Source organism: Sarcophilus harrisii, chromosome 3, assembly GCF_902635505.1.
Source record: "Sarcophilus harrisii chromosome 3, mSarHar1.11, whole genome shotgun sequence".
NCBI lineage: Eukaryota > Metazoa > Chordata > Mammalia > Dasyuromorphia > Dasyuridae > Sarcophilus > Sarcophilus harrisii.
Genome location: NC_045428.1, coordinates 16,775,641 through 16,795,195, shown reverse-complemented (window position 1 = coordinate 16,795,195; position 19,555 = coordinate 16,775,641). Strand labels below are relative to the sequence as shown.

At 36.4% G+C, this 19,555-nt stretch overlaps 1 protein-coding gene across 3 annotated transcripts in view; it reads right to left on the bottom strand.

Annotated features, from left to right (window-relative positions):
• RSRC1 (arginine and serine rich coiled-coil 1) overlaps positions 1 to 19,555 on the bottom strand; it is a 344,747-nt gene that overhangs the window by 45,699 nt on the left and 279,493 nt on the right. The window lies entirely within an intron of this gene.

The window sequence follows — 19,555 nt, the reverse complement described above, 5'->3', positions numbered from 1 at the left end:
GATGAGATATACATACTTTGTGTTCCCCCCCCCCCCAAATTTAGCAGCTATCACAAAAGTTGTTGCTTTAAATATATAAGTATATATAGAATTTTTCTTTTTTGTCTTTGACCCCTTGGGGCAAATATGCTTAGCCATGGCATTTCTGGGTCAAAGGGTAGGGAAATCAGTCATTTCCTTAGCATAATTCTAAATTACTTTCCAGAGTATTTGGACCCATTCATAATAGCTCTACCAGCAGCATATCAATATGCCATCCTTTCCACAACCTCTCCAAAGTAGACTATTTCCTTTTTTCGTGCTTTTTCTATACATCCAGTTTCTGAGATGTTCAGAGTTGGTCCATTAAAGCAGTTTTTTTTTTTTTTTGCCTGTATTCATTATAAAGAATTGCTTACCTAAGCTGAAGCTGGCTTGTGATAAAAGCCCACTGGCAGACATGAAAGTATCATAAGTGATAAAGCATTAAAAGGAAATAAGGTAGTATGACTCTGCTCTAATGTTCTATAGGGCTCCAGGGAAATGTCAGATGGAAATTTGGTGACTTTCAAATTCACAAATTTAAAAAATGTGCTCACAAATAAGTGCATGCTTTATATCATTATAAGTAACATACAGCTAAAGGTAAATTGTGTTTTAAATACATTTTAAAGTAGCTTTGGATTTACACATTTGAAAAAGTATGGCCATGATTGCTCTGACCATCAATCTTTCCCTTAAGACAAGCTATTAACTCTAAGAAGTCCCAGAGCCAGGCTGTTCAATCAACACTAAATGTATTCTTATCAGGTAAAGGCAGTTAGAATTACCTGGTGCTTGATTAATCACTAAAGAGGTCCCACTAATACTTACTACTAGGCTGCAGAAGGGAAGGAAGAGCACTTACGTAAAGTATACAAAGTGTGATACTAAGGACAAAATAAAGGCAGCTAAAATTCTCTCTGTGTGTATATATGTATGTATATGTATATATCTACACACTTAGAATATATATATACATATACCTACACCTAGCTACATATATATACAGAACATATACATAGATATACATAGATGGGGTAAGAACACCAGTGTGGTCACTTAAATTTCTGATTCATCTTGGGTCAGCAAGAGCTTTAAATGAAAGAAAATGACCTATGTGAGATGTGATATGCACATTTTCTACTGGGTTACATTGTGGAAGCACTACATACACATCAAAGTCACAATGATGTAGCAGAGCAAAATGCTCAGTGAAAGCTAAAACTCTCAAAGAGAACTTTAAATTTGTTTTGGGGCCTCGTTTTTTCATCGTTTGGGAACATATCTCTGATTAGGAAATTTGATGGCATGTATATATTTCAATAATATATCCAATGTGAAAAGTCAGGTCAGAGGGCAAAAACACTGGTTACCATTTAAAACATAGAATTGTCTCATTTCATGAAGGACAGACTCTCAACATATTGTTTTGTTCAAAGAATTAGGCAATGATTATCAGCCAATAACATTTATATCCTAGTAGTTTCAAAACGTCTATGTAATCAGGATATCCAAGTAAAGCTCTTAGTTCAATTGCATTCTATATAGTCTACAACTCTATTTTCTGAATTACAAAACAGAAGCCTTAAAATGTTTCAGATACATGGTCATTAAGACAGGGAAAAATAGTTTGCTAATTCATCAGAAGTCCCTGAAGTATCTTTCTCTAATACCAGTAGTTAAAATGAGTCATGGATGAATTTAATTTTACATTAATTTGTTTGGTCTTTAAACAAGTAAATTTGACTTAATAGATTTTTTTGAAGTTATTGAATCTCTATAATATCCTGTATCTCCTGTATAATAGGTCCTTCTGACAAAAATTAATTTAAACCCACTATTCTTTAAATGGTTTCCTGAACAGTTACCAAAATGTTTTTAATTAAAGACGTCCTTGCTCAGGCTCAAAAGAATTATTGTGAATGGGGAATGAAAGGAAAAAAACCCAAACAAAACATATACATATGTTCAGAAATCAGTGATAAATAAATTCTATTAAGTAAAATTAATTCTACTAAAATATTTCAGTTTTTTTTTTTTTTTTTTTTTTTTTTTTTTTTTTTAGACTTAAAGCAGCTTGAATCATTACAGAAATGCATTTCAGGATTATCCTGTTTATGAGATCCTCTCTTTTAAGAAATACACAATTACATTAACTGTAAGGCCCCAAATCATAGTTTTATAGTGAATCCTATTTTAGAGATGTGTAGATGAGAATCTCTAAATGTACAATAAGATGAAAACCTTTGTGAATGTAAAGCATTATTTACATGTAAATGACCAGTAAAATCTTGATGATTGTGTATGGATTTCCTTCCTCTTTTCTGAACATTCCCCAGCCCCCAAGTCAGGTTTTACTTATTTTAATTTTAAAATGGTTGCCCAGGTCCCTTTAAACCCAACTCTGACATCTTCCTTGTTTACTCTTGCACGTTCTTTCTGTCCACGTGGGCCCCACTCCTGAGCCTATTCAAAATGATGTTTTCCAAGCATGTGCCACATGACTTGTTCATATAAATGGAGCAAATTAAACTGTCTCCACATATATCCTATCACATTTGTAGTCCTGATTTCTCTCTTTAACACGTGGCCAAGACACCGTATTATCTGCCTGCAGAGGTTGACCTCAGGATATTAGATTCTGCCACATAGCTCTCTTGTACTAAACCGAGGGGAAACACTTAATCACCCCTGCCTTTTCAGGAAAAAATCAACTTTAAATTTGCCATGATGAAAAATCAATAAACCAGTAATTGCTTGGCTTATCATTGCGTGGAAGAACAAATTGGGAAGCGAAGCTTAGCGTCCACACAGATTTCAGGGAAACACGCAGAGTTTCAGGATCACTAGGCTAGAAAAGGAAAAGGTCTCAGAGTGATAATTAAATCTACTCATGCTGATTTTCTGCCAAATTTATTTCCCAAGTGTATAGAGAAATGCTCTGCTGCTTACTAGCCAGGCATAACTAATTCATCCAATGTTGCTCAAACATACACAAAAAGCCAAACAGGCAGAGAGGCTAGAAGAAAAGCCATAGAATACATTCTTTAGCATAAGTATCACAGGACAGCTCCTTGTAAAAATACTAAACTTGATGTGTGGGTTAAGTTAAAATTCTTTCCTATTCAAAGATAAAAAAAAAAACCCATTATTTCCTGTAAATTTTTAAAAAGGTTTCCCCATTATATTAGAAGCTACGGTATTATTTTTCTTACCTCCCAAATACATAAATGCTCAAAATAAAGTGAATGAATTTTTTAAACAAATCAAAAATATTGTACATTCACAATATTTTTAATATTTCAGAAATAAACTTCAATCTATTTTACTAGGGCATCTAATATAAATGTTTTTATGCTAAAAATGGAAACACACCCATATATATCCACATATATGTATGCATATATACATATGTGTGTATACAAACCATACCTACCAATAAGCAAATATATGCCCAGAAAAAACAGAATTGCAAAAGGAGTGGAGTTATAAAGTACCATCATTATTAATGGGCCTAATTTAATGCACCAAATTTGCATAGTTCTACTGGAAGTGAAAATGTAATCAAGCTCAAACATTCAAATAAGGAGGAGGAAGGAGAATGGATCTTTTTCTTTTGCTCTTTCTTTGCTTTTTTGTTAAAAAATGATTTTTATGTATATCCTTCAAATGGCTTTTGGGACTATGATAATTAAAACATTTAAAACAGCACAAGCCCCCAGTCTCTAATCTGAAGCTCAGGTCAGCTGTCTGTAGATTCTAATTTGTCCTCCATTTGTATTCATGACAAGAAAATGCTGAATATTTAACAGCAAACCAGCAGCAGAGTGTATTGGTGGGCTTAGAGGTCAAATAATTTGATTTTGTGCAGATTATATGTAACATCCAACATCTAATCTCACACTTGATTTGGCAATAAAATTACAATAAAAGTAATGTTAAGACACCATTACTGAAAGGTGGAGAAGTAATAACCTTTATTTCATGAGTAGAAAAACAATAATTCTACTTATGCAACTGAATGTCTTTATTGTACTCATCAGGCCAAATTTCTCATTAATAAAAGCAACAACGATTTCCTAACACTTGACAGATATGTTGTAAATCTGTAATTTCTATCATAATTTCACAAGAAGTTGAGGATCCATTTATATTAGAACAAAAGGAAGAAATGAGATTTGTATATAGAGTTATAGCTACAGAAGGGACCTTAAAGTCATTTAGTCCAACTTTCTTATTTTAGTAAGGATTAGACTGAAACAGGAGCTTAATTTTGACTTAAGTTAATATTCTATTTGTTTAAAATCCATGGACTGTTTTGGAAAAATTCATTCTTTAAAAATCTTTATCCCAAAGAACAATTAAGGAAAATTAAAGTTGGAAAAAAAAATAGAATTTTGTTCTTTGAAACATAACAGATTTGCTTTTGAAGTTTTCAAATACAAAAATTAGAGTGAAGAAAAAAAAATTGTTCGATTAAGAAACAGACCTGGTGGTATAACAATGAAAGTAAAGAAATAATTCATTATAGCATTGTAGCATATTCTCATATTTAAACCCACCTTGCATAAGATATATTTAAAAAATTTCCTTTATCTTGTCCTCCAAGCCTGAATTGGAATATCTTGAGTGGTCCCCATAGCCACTTAGTAAAATTAACATTTTGGGGGGCAGGGAGGAAGAGCTTTGTAAGCTATTAAGTCACTAAGGACAATGATATTTCATTACAACGAACAAAATGAAGGAAGAGAGGGGATGTGAGCTGGCACAGAGAACACATGGGGTGGAGGGTGGGAAGGGAGTGGGACCCGCCCAAATGGAGGCAGTTCTGCCTAGGAGGATTAGACTAGTTAATCTAATTGTACTGGACTGGAGTGTGAGAAGAGGCATAGTGTAAAACAAGCTCATGCAGCTAGATTGAAGACTGGTAGAGACCTTAAATGCCCAGAAACCTTAGGAGTTTGATTTTTATACTGACTTCTGAATCTATTATATATATAAAATCACACAGAAAAAAAAAAGTTTTAAGTATTAAAGTACATTCAAGCATTAAAATAAGAGTATGACAATTCTGACAATAAATTTAATAGGAAAAGGGTCCCAGCTCTGTTTTTTGTGTGATTTTAAAATCACAGATTCAATTTATACTCACCTGAGAGTTTAATTTCTAGTTCTCAGTAAAACAGGCCCTATATCTTTCTTTCCTCTGACCTCTTTCCCTTTCCCTTTCTTTCTTCTTCCCAAATCTGAAGTTAAGCAAATTTATAGCAACAATTATGATAACAACAGAAAACTGATTCTAATTTTCTGGAACAAACATTATCTTTCTAAATTAACAAAATATTCTGGGATGAGTGATAAATGGTCAAATTATGTGTAAAATGTTTGGAGTGATAAGATGGTATAATAAAAATTCACATGTTAGTTGTGAATACTTACTTAAAGGTTACATGTCTTTCTGGTCTACATTTTGAATTCAACTAAAGAAAATTCAAATTTCTAGAATATATATTCTGACAAGAGAAAAGAAGACCAAGAAAATCAAAGGAAGCCATAGAAATTGCCGTTCCCTCTCTGGTCCCTGGCTTCAGGTAAACCGCTGACCCAAGCATATCTAAAACTGAAAGACCACACAAGACCCTTCGGTGACAGCTTACGTTATCTGTTTACTGGAGACTCTGGCTCCCTTTGCCAGTCCGTGCTGTCAGCTCCTTGCTATGGGTTCCCCACCTCTCTGAGAGCAGAGATCCTCCTTTCCAGCTCAGTGTCGTTCACTCTCTCTCTTTCTCTCTGCTTCCCTGCCCTCTTCTCTCCCTTTCTTTCCCTCTGTCTACCAGCAACCATAATGCAGAACTTGCCCAGTGTTCACCTTCCGCCCCTTAATACTCACTGAGTTGAGAAATAAAGTTATGCCCTCATTTTTTTAGAGGATCAGTGTGAGAAACATTCAACTGAACTTTTCTGTTAAAGGTATCACTGTTACCTAACACCTGTTATATGATCACTCATAAGTTAAACTCCTACAAGTTACTGCCAGGAAAATATGTCTCCTGACAATGTGCATGTGTTCTTTTATCAGACAATAATAAGAAATGTGAGATTTAGCAGATTTTCTATTATTCTAAATTGCCAAGAAAATCAGCACAAAAATTATTATTCTGTAATGCTCCTTTTAATGGGTTTTTGTTCTGCTTTAATTTAGAATGCACAAAGATTCTTCTCTTCCAAGCCTGGCCTTCAGGCTCCTTCCTTCATGACTTGTGCCCTCACAAGAGGGGACTCTGACATCTATCTGGACACTATGCCGTTTATTCACCACCTGCTCATTCCATTCAACATTAACCAAAGAGATGGCCCGACCTCTGAAATTCCCTCCTGGGACCACAGTCTGGTGACACTTTCCCTATTCCTCTCACGTGGCCACCCCCAAAGCCACTCTCCAGGACCACCTTAACTCTCAGACCCTCTAGCCCTCAGCTGCCTCTTAGGCCATCCTCCTGGCTGGGGGGTCAGGTGGAGCACTATCACTTCTCGGTCGGCCTGGACAACGGCTTTCACCATGAGTCTTCTGGAACTGCAGGGTCATTGTAGAAATTGTTCCTCTGCTTCTACTTATCTTACTTTCACCTAAGAGTTCTAGGGTTCCTCTGAAACCATTCCTTTATACTTTCTTGCAGCAAATAGTATTCCACTACATTCATAGACTTTTATTTATTTTATTTATTTAGCCATTACTAGTTGAAGGGTAAACCACCATAAAAAACTGCTATACATATTTTTGTAAATATGGGTCCTTTTTCTTTTTCTTCTCTTCATTATAATCTTGGCTGAATTGGACTGGTTTGTGTAAATAAAAATAAACAATGAAAACATAAAACTCCATTGAGTTTTGTAGATTCTATAATGAAAGTACATTCATTTAAAGTACAAATATCTGGGGACTGCCAAGGGAAGAAAGAAGCCACATCTTACTTAGACCCTGACCTCGTACTTTAATTTTCAATTAATGCCTGAGCGGCTGTTAACTGTTAGCATAGAGGAAAGAAATTGGGACCAGTACCAGGAAGAAGAGAACAGCACAGTCACAATGGAAGAAAGATATTGAAAGAAATGTGAAGGGTATTCCTCCCAAACTCGATTTCACATAAGGCCCAGGGCTGCTGGCTTCAGTCATGCCATTCAAAATCATTTCACACAACACCAGAAGTTGGTAACTCCTTTTCTAAAATCTGTCATAGATCTGAACTATTTCATTGTTAGTAGATCGAAATTTTTTTTTTTTTATGAACTTGAACTCTAGTCAGGGGGGGATTATATTTTGCAAGACTAGAGGGCATTTGTTCATAAAAGCTGATTTATTTTTTAGATGAAGCAGCAGATATTAGCAAACCAATTTTAGATGTATTATTTTAATAGAATTTGGTCTCCTATTTTCCCTGGGTGTATTTATGTGTGCAAGTGTGATATAGATAGAGAAAGATTTTTTTCTATAGCACAACAGTTTGCTCACTTATTTGAGTACTTCTGTTGTGGTCTTCAATTTCTCAACTATTCTTATCTTCAGGTGAATAAAATCAATGCAGATTTTGATGCTAGCTGTGTCAAACCATTGACTAAGCAAATTGGTCCTCCTCAAACCCTTCTTTGAAGCTCTCCTCTTTGAGGGAAAAGCTTTAGCCCTCAGTGGGATATGGAACTCAACTCTGAAGGAAGAGCAGAAAATCACAAATTTTCCAAAGCTTTATCCTCATAATAAGCAGGTTTAAAGGAAAGCAAGTCATATGACATATGGTCTAGAGAAGAATTCCTAAATACAGAAATATAGTTTGAAAGTATATTTTTATCCAAGACATTCTTCCCATTGGTTAAAAGTCAGTGTTTAGCTCATGGCAATCATAAATACACTGAAGAAAGAAAGGAAGGGCGGGAGATGGTTCACATACAGTTCTAAGAGAAAACGCTATCTTGGAGGAAGAAGATGCATGGAATAAGCTGCCATTTTGCTGTCTGTAGTTGTCTTAGGAAAGTGATTTATAAAGGCAGAATATGAGTTATTATTGTTATTGGTATATCCATAATATACCATTAGGCAATTTGTGAGAACAGAAGATTATGTTGGGTAAAGGGGAAGATAGAAACTTTAGATTAAAAACTATTAATTTGTCCCTAAAATGTTTGTTTGTAAGAGTGCTTCAGTGTAACAGAAAATGCCTAGTAAGTAAAAGAACAATCGATTTGTCTTTGGAAAAGGTACTGTCAATATTCTTTTAGAAAGATTTACAAAACAGCTAAGAACAGGGGTATCTCTTTCGAAAGTGAATTTTCAGTGGATGTTCCAAGTAACATGGCAATTCCTCAACAAAAATGTTTAAATTAAAAAGCAATTAAAATCTCTGGTTACTCTAAAATAGTGATGCCTACCATGAGCTATGGAGCTCTAACAAATAAAACTGATTTTCATAGAACACGGATCTTAAGAGAAACCACCAGAAACAAAAGCCATTTTGTCAAAGTTATTGCACAAATGACAAAATGACAAAACAATTTAAACCATCTGGCCAGAAAAAAAAATCAGAGGAGCTTATTTTTTTTTCTTTCTTTTAAAAGCTTGCTGATTCCCAAACTGGTGCCCTAGTTCTGCTAATTTTATTCATTTTTGTAATTTTATTTATTCATAATTGAAAGACCTGAATGTTGAAGAATATGTGAGTAAAGGTTGGTTTTCAAGACATGGGTGAATGACCTCAGACCATTTCTATAGTCCTGATTCCACCTCTTACTCTAAACGAACATGAAGTTTAGTTAGTAACTATGGTTTAGTTACCAAACCTGAACCAAAAAGAACTCCCTTAGGAGTCAGCAACATGGGTGAGGAAACAGCTTCAGTAAAGTGGGGCCTCCCGACAGATGCTAACCAGAAGGAAAGAAACAAATGGCGTGGTGAAGGGAAAACATATTTGGGGGTGGGGGCCAAGAAGATGTATACTGCATACTGAGTCCATATTAAAAAATGGTTATACTTTATGAATGAGCAATGAATGTACTTTAACCGATCATGGTATTTCCAAATTACTAAGATTTAGAGCCAGCTTATTCCCTCACCTCCCATAGTGGCTACCTTTTGCTGGTTCTGGTTCCCCTCCAAAAAACCCAGCTTGTTACCTAGACATTCCCTTGGAGCAGTTGGACTAAGACCAAGAGGGGCAGAGTGGGTACATCTCAGTTATCTCATGACAGCACAAGCCAGCAGCCCCAGGAGAGCCAGGGACATAATCCTCAGGAGAGGACGAGAGGAGGGGGTGTCAGTCTATCAGGCTATTCCAGACCCCAAGAGCATGGAAGTCAACTGCCAAAGAGACGAGAGGGAGGAAGAGCGTGGATTTGGGGTCGCAGGGTTGGGCAGAAGACTGGACCTCAGGGTCCTTTTGTGATCAACAACAGGATGATCCTGGAGGTCCCTTTCAACTCCACCTCGGACCTGTGTGATCCTGTGGCTCTGTACAGAGGCCGAGGCCTGTGAGAGCAAGAAGGGGAAAGGAGTGGGGAGCATCCCACCATCCTGGAGATGTTTGCTCTGTGAGCTCCTCAAGTCCATTAGCTCCTTTTAGTTCTGCCATTGTTATATAGATGGAGGTGGAGCTCACACATGCGCACACATGCGCACATGCACACACACACACACACACACACACACACATATTATTTAAGTTATCAAAGGCTAAAGAAGTACAGTCTTCAGTTAGGGCCTCCATCAAGTACAGAACAAAAAAGGAAATAGAATTAAACAACAAAACAAGGACTCTTAGTGAGAGACGCCAAACACTGGAAAATATTATAGAAAAACTTTGTAGTATTTCTTTCTATTGGATGATTTTGATAAAGAGAAGTTTATTTGTATTAGGATCCTTAGGAAACAGAATACATGCAAAATTATAATAGTCAAGAATATCAGAAAAAAAAGATTTCAAGAATGCTTTCAAGTAGAATCAATTCAAAAATATGGAGTGGGGGGAGAGCCCCAACCACCTTTGCCATAATGTCTTGGCCCAAGGCATCAGAACGGCCAATGTAGGATTGCCCTGAAACTTTTTGTGGCTCCAAAAAACAAAGGTTATTTTCCTGCAAGATCTCTCCTCAACTTTCTATGCACCTAGACAAATACTTAGTCCCATAGAACAGTTATGTACCTTAGACTATCCATATATATACATATATGCACATGTATACAAGTATATATTTTGAGTATAGATTACTATCTAGGTATGAGAAAAGGGAACTAAAAAAGAGTAAATTTATTTTTCCAGATCTTGTATACATTTCTACTGCCAAGACCACACCTTTGCTTATAGATTTTTTTTGTTCATATAAAACCATTGGAATATTCTGTGCCTCATTAAAGTACATTAACCATGAGTCAATACAAATGTGCTTGAGTTCTAACAAACAAGCTAATTTTACCTATTTCTGAATCATGGTTTATTTAATATTCTCTCTCTCTCTCTCTCTCTCTCTCTCTCTCTCTCTCTCTCTCTCTCTCTCTTTTTAGGTACTGATCAATCTATAATTGTAAAGGGCCTTACTTAAGGAAAGAAATGAATATCCTTTCCAATAGAAATGTAATTAAAATTGGACTCAGATTTACTGATTCTGCAAACTGCTTTCCAGATATGAAATGAAGGTGAGGAAGAAGCAGTCGAGTTAGAGGGGCCTTCAAAGTCCTGAAATAAAAGGATCTTCATTTTACAGAAGCAGCAGCTTTAGCCCCTGGTGGTAGCAGCAAGGTATCATGGCCAGAGGCTTCCCCAGTCCCGGAGACAGAGGGGACCCCTGCTGCTTCCTGCCTGTCTGGGTCACGTCACTAGCCTGGATCTCAGTTTCCTCATCTGAAACATGAACTCTGGAGCACCTCTTGGCTCTGCAGCTTCATGCCAGGACTCTTTCCCTAGGCCATGCTGCCACTCTTGAAATGAACAGAAAAATAATGGCGCCAAGCATTTGCCTGATGATGAAGGTTTTTCCAAGTGCTTCATAAATATCTTTCTCATATGGTCCTCCCAACAACCCTAGAAAATAGGTGCTATTTTCATGCCCATTTCAGAAATGAGGAACCTGAGGCAGAGACAGTCAATGACTTGCTCAGGATCACACAGAGCATGAGTGTGTCTGAGCCTGGATGGTACAGATGAGGACCATCCAGCAGCTCTTGCTGAAGACTAAATGTGGGTTCATGCAGACAGATGGAGACCAAATGTTCTGCATGTGCCTGCCCCTATTTAATGAAACATATTTTCCTCATTTACAATTTAGAAAATTAAGGCATGGGGAATATTTTGGTTATAGTTTCATTTCCTGAACCACAGTCAATACCTTTATTCTTTTTTTTCCTCAATATTTTGGTAAGACTTAACCAGAATATGGGCATTTCACTGACTATTTCAATTTAGATTTCCTCATAAGATTGGTTAATGGGACAAAAGTTTTCTAACCTCAAATTTAGTTGGGAAGAAAAGATAAATAAATAGCTTCAAAATTCTAATACTATAAAGTGAAGACTGGAAATAAAATTATATGAAATGAATTCTAAAGAAATATCACAAACCATCAAGTATATACAATTTAGCAAAATAGCTTGAATTGAAACCAATTATGTGTACTCAATCGGAAAAATGTAGACACTGGAAAGGAGGATATTGTTTGGGGTAACGGATCCATGAATAATTGCATGAAATGGAGAAAATAAATATTTACGCTGAATAATAAAGTACCTCTAACAGTTGAGGTCTATTAAACAACTTAACATCCTCCCAAGGGGAGTATTAGAAGCTCTATTCCTTCAGTTACTGAGAGCTAACCTGAAAAAAGTCCTTTGAGATGTTTGGAGAAAACAATTCCTTCCCTGGAGGGAGCAGACAAGATGATCAAATAGAGCTACTTCAGGCCTAAATTTTCATAAATGCACTAAGAATGGACGCAAAAACCAATGAAGTTAAATGTTTTATACTAAAGATGGGAACAGAACAGAATTTTAGATTTTCAAGAAGAAAAGTAAATAGGTTTGATAAAGAAAATTGAAAAAAACAATCAGAGGTTTCTTTGTTCACTGACTTACCATAAGTGTCCTCAATTATTTCAGCCATCATTGATCCCCTTCCCATTTGAAAAGACCCAGCACTCAAACCCTGTGCCACATCCTCTAGCATTTCCCTCTATACTGTGGGTTCACAAGATGCAGGACAGTGTTCCCCAAGTCTCTGTTCTGACCTAGGGTGAGAGCTCTATGAGTAGAGAGGAGTCAGGTGCAATAGACATCGTCCCAATGGAAATGCCAAGATCTGGCCAGTGCCTGGATATTGGGGAAAGTGAAGAGTCAAGGGTGATCCCGAGGGTGTGGCCCTGGGACCCTAGAATACAGAGGCAGTTCTGCCTGAAAGAGGGGAAGGGGTGAGGTGGGCGTGGAGCCCCATGAGTATGGGATGTCTCTGGGACACCTCATGCAAGCCAGGGGAGAGGAGGAGGACAGAACACCTGCACTGCCCTACAAAGACAAAGCTTGCTTGCCAGTGCACATGGAGGTACAGACGGACACTTGCACCACCTGTACATACACGAACACAGACACACCTTCACGTGAGTGTGGCTGAAGTCATCAAGGAGCAAAGATAAGCAGTAAGGGAGGTGAGAGGGCAAGCCAGGTTGGAGGGCGGACCAAGATCAGAGAGCAGCCCAGAAGGGAGAGGGGAGCCCAGTCAGGGCAGCAGTCTAGGCCCGGGTGTCCTGAGAAAGCAGCCAGGGCTCCTTGCAGGGAGCAGATGACAGTGATGAGACCAAGGGCCGGGGAGGGCACATGCTGAGCAGGAGAGCTGCGGGGGAGAGAGCTCTGCCACTGGGTTTTGTGTCTTCTCCAGCCTCGGCACGCAGGGCCACATGCGGGGGCAGGGAAGTCCATGGTGGTGTGTGTGATGCTCACCTTTCATTTGGAATCTGGTGCTTCTAACAGCTAACTAAATGATTGGCTTGTTAGCCAAACTTTTTTTTGTTGTTGTTGTTTACTATAAAATTTGGGATTTAAAAAATTTACTTATTTTCATTTGGAAGGTAAAACAGAACTTAAAGTGATTCACAAAATCTAATTGACTATAAACAAATGAACTATGAATCATAGGACTTAGGGTCAAATCCCATCTCACCTACTTAGGGAGTGAGTGTGTTTGTGTGTGTGTGAGTGTGTGTGTCTGTGTGTCCTTGGAGTAAGTCATCTGTCCATTCTGGGCCTCAGTTTCCCCATCTATGGGAATTAGAAATAGCTTGTAGGGCCCCTTCTAGTTCATGATCTGTGACCACCTATGATTTGCCAATGACGGAAGGCACTGATGATCCTTTGAAAACCAAGAACAATGTTGACTAACAACACAGAAAAAGTAGAGATGACGATGGGGAGAGCTAATAATTGCAGAGAAACCATGATACTTGTACCTGTGTTTCCTGGTGCATGAGTAACTTGTGGGTATGTAATAAATGCTTGCTGAATAAACTTTCACTGACATTGGAAAAATTTCATTGAGAAAGACATCTGTAGATTGAAACTGCTTTTAGAGTTTGGATAATGTGGAGAAAAGAAAGAAAGGACATCAAAGATATGATTCTATGAATGAAATGGATGATAAGTTGTGATGGAAGGGCCTAATGGATAATGAGGTACTGACCGAGTGTGTTCAAAAACCATATAAAAAGAAAGGTAGAGCAAATCAATTTCATATTCCACAATGGATATGAATGAATTCAAATGAAAGAAAAATTACACTGATAGTTTTAGAAACTTTGAAGGCTTTTTCTCTGTTGAAAAATTTCTTGGGATGAATTGGAATGTTGAACTTGGACAAACAGTAAGATGCTATCTGAATGTGACACTATAGAATGTGACAGCTACAAACGTGAAAAAAGTGAAAGAATATTTAAGAGTGGTAATCTTACATATAAGGGGAACATAAAGAAATGTTAAGGATGTTAAGGAAATTAAGACAGGCAGGATGCTCTTAAGTCAAATAAAGAAAAACAAAATTCCCATTTATCCACCATAATGTTTTGAGCAGCCAAACTATGTTAAAAAAATTGAAAACAAAGTTAGTGGTGATTGGGTTGGGGAATGGTTGAAAAATTGATGTGTGTGAATGTAAAAGTACTAGTACTGCACCTTAAGAAATGATGAATTAGGAATTTAGATAAACATGAAACAACTTACGTGAAATACCAGGAGAACTCTAAACAAGATGAAAGTCCTTGTACATGAGCATAGAAAAGTACAAGGGGCAACAGAACATCAAGAAGACAAAGGAAGATAAGGAAATCATCAGCTTTTTTGATTTTAGGGGGGATTCATGGCAGAAGTGGCGCCTGAACCAGGCCTTGAAGTAACAGAACCATTTAATAGGCAGAGCTTCAGGCATGGAGATCAGTCTATGTGCAAAAAAAGTGGAGCTGTGGCAACCATGTACAAAGAAATTTGAAAAAGTAAAATGCTAAGGAAAATAAAAGATGATGAAATCTAGCCTACATGCTAAACACCTGCAAAGAGATGTTACATTTTCTAATGTTGTTGCTGTTGCTTTCTGAGTCTTTGTGACTCCCTTTGGGGTTTTCTTGGCAGAAACACTAGAGCTTGCTTTTTCCTTCTCCAGCTCATTTTACAGATGAGGAAACTGAGGTAAACAGGATACAGTGACTTGCTCAGAGTCACACAACAGTCAGAGCCTGAGGCAAGATTAGAACTTGTGTTTTCTTAGTTTCAGGCCCTACCCTTTGTTCTCTAGGCCACCCAGCTACTCCTTTCTAATAGAATTTTTTAGTGGAACTTCCTAAAAAGGGATCATGGTAATTGTTATGTCTCTGATCACTGTCTATTATTATTTTAGACTCCCATATTTCTGGAAATGTAATATTTCAAGCGAAAAAATAACTAACAGTGCTGAGTGAAATGAGCAGGACCAGGAGATCATTATATACTTCAACAACAATACTATATGATGATCAATTCTGATGGACCTGGCCATCCTCAGCAATGAGATGAACCAAATCAGTTCCAATGGAGCAGTAATGAACTGAACCAGTTACACCCAAAGAAAGAACTCCAGGAGATGACTATGAACCATTACATAGAATTCTCAATCCCTATATTTTTGTCCGCCTGCATTTTTGATTTCCTTCACAGGCTAATAGTACACTATATCAAAGTTGGATTCTTTCTGTACAGCAAAATAACTGTTAAGACATGTAAACTTATATTGTATTTAATTTATACTTTAACATATTTAACATGTATTGATCAACCTGCCATCCGGGGGGAGGGAATAGGGGGAAGGAGGGGAAAAAGTGGAATAAAAGGTTTGGCAGTTGTCAATGCTGTAAAATTACCCATGCATATAACTTGTTAATAAAAAGCTATTAAAAAAAAACAAAGAAAAAATAACCAAGGGGTATAACTATTATAAATGAAAAGGTAAAAGGAATACTAGATCTGCCATATTAATTTCACAGACAGGAAGAAGATAATATTGGAATAATTGAAATAATGTCTAATGTAGAGAAAAAATGATTATAATTAAAAATGGATCCAACAGGTAATTAGAGTCATTTAAAAATATTCTACATTCAAAATAAAAAACAAGATAGAAGAAACCTAAGTGTGTCCAATGAAACACTTAATAATTAAAGCAACACATTAGGGAAACTGAATTATAAGTGATTTTTCAATCTGCAATGTAAATAATGGTCAAAACATTTTCTAAAAACATTAGAGGAGAAAATAAGAGGCTGAATCAAAATTCTAATAGTAAAAGTAGAAACACAGAACTCATATTTAATATAATTCAGTTTTTCTCAAAAATAATCAGCATTCTGAAGAACCATAGTGATTAATTAAGAAAAAGAAAAATGGAAAACTAAACTTTACTTCTGGATAAATGTCTGAAATTTCTACATAATTTTCTTGAAGCAGGAAAAAATACATGCTGGAAAAGAGGAGCTGGAAAAGAAATAGTTTAGTATAGTGCTTGGCACATAGTAGGTATTTAATGAGTGTTTATTGACACTTTCTGTTTATTTGTTCACCAAAGATTTTTAGTAGGTAAAAAATCAAGGGAGCCATTGGTCATTTAGAAGGTACTGGGTACAAGATACTGGGTTAGGTGCTCTCCAATCTTGTAGGAGCTAGGAGATGAACATCAATAATCGTGACTCAAAGTAGAATTTCAAAGTGGGATGAGAGAGATGGAGGTCCTATGGCTGCTCAGAGTACAAAAATGTTACCTCCAACTCGGGAGAAACAGAAGAAAAGCACAGAAAAATTATATTCAAACTCATCAAAGAAAAAAATCAAACTAAGAAGAAATAAAGCAGAATGCAAAAAGTAAAGGACTATGAATGAAAGAATTCCAAATGGGCTGCCATAGTTTAAAAAGTAGATGGGAAAGTAGGTGCCCTAGAAAATTTGTGGTAACGACCCTGATTTTGATCTGGAAAAAATACTTGCAAACACAATTAGGAGACTGACTTTAGGAACCCTCCAAGGAAAGGACTGCATAATAGCCTGAATGAATTTGCCAGGCACAGATCTTACTATGCTAATTCAATAGCTTTTTATTTTTGCATACTAGAAAGTGGATCGAGTAAGGCAGACAACGTTCATCTACATCTTAACAAGGCTTTCATCTTTGCACTGCACATGAGTGTGCCTAGAAATGAAGAACAGCATCGTATAAATGATGTTAATATGACAAAGTAGATTACAGATAGGGATCACGTGATTATTATTCTAGAGTATTGTTTCAGACAGATTTTATACATACAGACACACACACAAAATATATCTTATGTATGGAGGATGATGTATTTCAGGGTTGAATTCTGCAACTAGACTAAATGAAATACAATACATCTAACATACATTAATCATTTTCAGGAGGTTAATTTCATAGTTTTCAAGTCCCCAGACAACACATGGGAAAATATATGCAACAAAAAAAATTAAGCTCTTAGTTATTACTTTCTCTTCATACTCCAAAATATAAAAAGGGAAAAAGGGGCAATTCCTTCACTGAGTTAATTAAAAGAACTGTTTTTCCTCTATTAAATAGAGAAAAGATATAACTTGTTAATAAAAAGCTATTTAAAAAAAAAACAAAGAAAAAATAACCAAGGGGTATAACTATTATAAATGAAAAGGTAAAAGGAATGCTAGATTCTGCCATATTAATTTCACAGACAGGAAGAAAATAATATTGGAATAATTGAAATAATGTCTATTATTTCAATTACTCCCTTACTAGATAATATCTTATCCATACTCCCTTATAACTAGATAATATCTTATACCCTCATAGCAAGATTTTTCCCCCAAAGCACTTCTGTGCATTCACGAGACAGCTGAGCAGCAATGGTGGATAGTGGACAGATGTAGAGGACAGCCTAAGTCAGAAAGACCTGGGCCAACTCCCAGAGCCCCAGGAAACTTCCCTAAATTTTAGGTTAGTTCCTCATCTTATCAGAAGAGGAAGGTTGCCTATAAGAGTGAAATCACAGAACTAAATTACAAAAATATATATTTAATAAGAAATCCACTGACTTTTGGAAGGACTACATTTATTATCTGAGGATGACAAGAAGCAATTTTATCCAGGAAAATTGGCTTTGTTTTAAGTTCTGGGGTTCTACCCAGTTCAGGGCCAAGCTGATGTTTGGTGATGGCACGTCAGGTGAAGGTATGCACTAACCAGGGCAACCTGATACAGAATTAAGCTACTTGGGCAAGGCCTCAGAGCCACGAAGGCGCTGCACTTGATGTTTTCCCAAGATTCCCTAATATTTGAATGGAAAAGCTAACGGCAGCAACTCCTAAAAGAAGCCTAATAAAGCTGCCGGGGGCAGGTGCTATTTGTCTTTGTATTTCCTGTTGCCCGGCACAGTATCTTGAGTACCAGAGCAAGCACCTCATAAATGGCTGTTGAGTGATCTCAGAGATATTTAGAGAAATAACTTGAATGAACAGATAACAATTAGTAGCATCAGTTCTCTGAATATATTTCTCCAAAATCCTATTTAGTAGGGTAACAATTCTTCCCCCCCCTTAAACTTTTAAATGTTATTACTTTTTTAAAACCAGGATTTATTTTCAAAAAATAGTAGAAAGATAAATACAAATGCAAATCAGTTCTGAACCAAAAAAATGAAACTTAATCAAAATTTTACTGTGGTAGTTTTAACCTAAATTACACATGCTTGTAAATTATAGAACAACTGTGTTTCATTATGGCCTTTACCTCATTAAATACTTTCACTGATAAGAATACCATTCAATATAACAATAGTAAAATACTGTAACATGGTAGAGCTTTTAGTCAAATACTTTTGGACTTTAGTTATAGAACAACTGTGTTTCATTATGGCCTTCATATCATTAAATACTTTTGTTGATTAGAATGCAACATGGTAAAGGGCTTTTAGCCAAATATTATGTGTCTTTTTGAATTTACCTGAGGAACTATGTCAGTATGCCTAAAAAAACTGGAATGCTACTAGCAACATCAAGTTTTCCTAGGGAATTTTGACCATTGAATTTTCCTTGTTTTCTTGGCAATACAGAATTCCTTAAAGCAAATAGGGATTTTTATTCGGGTGCCTAGAACTAAGGTAAGAAAGAGCATGTAGCTGAATTAAATTATAAATTTACTCTCTCCTTAATTCAGTTTAATTTGAATCTATTCCTTCGGATTAAAAGTATTTGCTTTATTTTAAAAGAAGCCACTCTAATAACTCAAACTAAAGTATGTGGGTTTTAAATTTTTTTTAATAAAATGTCTCTAAAACATTAATTTGTATCTCATGCTTGTTTAATTCCAGGGAGGTTCAACTCTATTGGAATTCTATAAGAACAAGCTGCAATTAGGACAATAATAACTTACTCTTTACATAGTCTACTCATAGATATCTTTTCTGTTTCCATGTTGGAAGCCAGACGCTTTAGTTATTGTTATCAGAGTTATTTGGGTTATCAGAACTAAAATTTAGGTTTTACTGCTTACATTTCAGTTCTCAGGTCAGCAAAGTCTTATTTGAAGCCAAGTTTCAAGTACATGCTAGGTAGGATCTCAGGTCTTGGGGGAAGCTCACAGTCACAGTCATCTGCTAGTGAGCCAGAGGAGTTGATGTCATTGTCGCTCCAAAAAGAGCAGTTTCATCATTCTCCATGATCTTGATGATGGCATTACTTTATAAAATATTACAAAAGAAGTTTGAATGCAAAATTTCACATATATGTCATAAAGTCTTATGTCAATGAAATATTAAAAACATGAAATATTAAAAAAGTTTTGTAGAATTTTCTGAGCATTTTTTTCCAAACAGAGTGAAAGAAACAACAGACCTCTGTACTCTCTGACAACTGGGATCCTATCTTTGTCCTTCGTCTTCCTTCCCAGACTGGAAGCCCTGACTGCCCCTGGACTTACACCACTAGTGACTGGCCGGGGCACTATCCTGGTGT